The following is a 970-nucleotide window of genomic DNA, read 5'->3' as shown; positions in this document are numbered from 1 at the left end:
TACTACTAAATATTTTAGAAACTTAATTTTCTGTAAAGTTGCTTTCCAATGATTTGTATTGTGAAAAGCACTATACAAATAAACTTGAATTGAAAGTGGCACCTTGAGGGTGCATTGGGAACAACAGGAGAAGCGGTTAAGAAAACACAGAAAGCTGTTGTGGAATACTTGAAGGATATGCGGATATATTATAGGATTTAGAAAATCCTTTTTTTGTATTACTATCACTATGTGAAGTAATGTCATCAAACCGTAATCCATGCTACGTACTCCGGTACAGTAGGTGGCGGTATGCACCTGATAAGTCATGGTTGTAATCCACCATAAAACTAAAAAGAAGAAGAGTACATACTCTTTTAGTGCTCCTTAAGTAATTACTTATTGAAATTCAGTACTGATGTATTTGAATAATCAATGTGGTTATATTTTCCTTTTCATATCCATGTATTCATATATGATTTATTACTTATTGATCTATGCTTCCAAAAGAGGACGATATTTGCTTTGTCATGCCTAGAGCTGATCCGTGCTGGTCGCTGAGGAAATACATCAACTTCGCGCTGTGGATCCCCGGATCGGCTTTCACCGTGGAGGATGCGGAGTCCAGCCCGGGGTCGTCACATGTGGTTGCTGCAAGCCCTCCGGACGCTCCTTTCTTCGAATCCGCCGGCCGCGCCGTTCTCAAGCCCGCCCGCCTCCGCTCACTCAAGCCCTCCGGCCGTTCCTCACTCTAGCTCCCGGCCGCTCACTCTAGGCCGCCGTGTGTGACGCTGTTTCGCTGTGAAAGCGAAGCTACTTTGTTTGGGCTTCCAAAAATGGACACGACTAGAAATCAGTGGTTAAGTTGTATTTACAACACTGTTCCAGAACAGTTCAACCCAAATATTCAGATGTGTGCAGCACATTTTATGGAGGACTGTTTCCTGATCCTGGGAGAGTAGACTACAATGCTGGCTGTTCTGACTCAAAG

Source organism: Sinocyclocheilus rhinocerous, unplaced genomic scaffold (genome assembly GCF_001515625.1).
Source record: "Sinocyclocheilus rhinocerous isolate Xijiao unplaced genomic scaffold, SAMN03320098_v1.1 scaffold1883, whole genome shotgun sequence".
NCBI lineage: Eukaryota > Metazoa > Chordata > Actinopteri > Cypriniformes > Cyprinidae > Sinocyclocheilus > Sinocyclocheilus rhinocerous.
The sequence above is the reverse complement of the archived record's forward strand: the minus strand, read 5'-3'. Positions refer to the sequence as shown.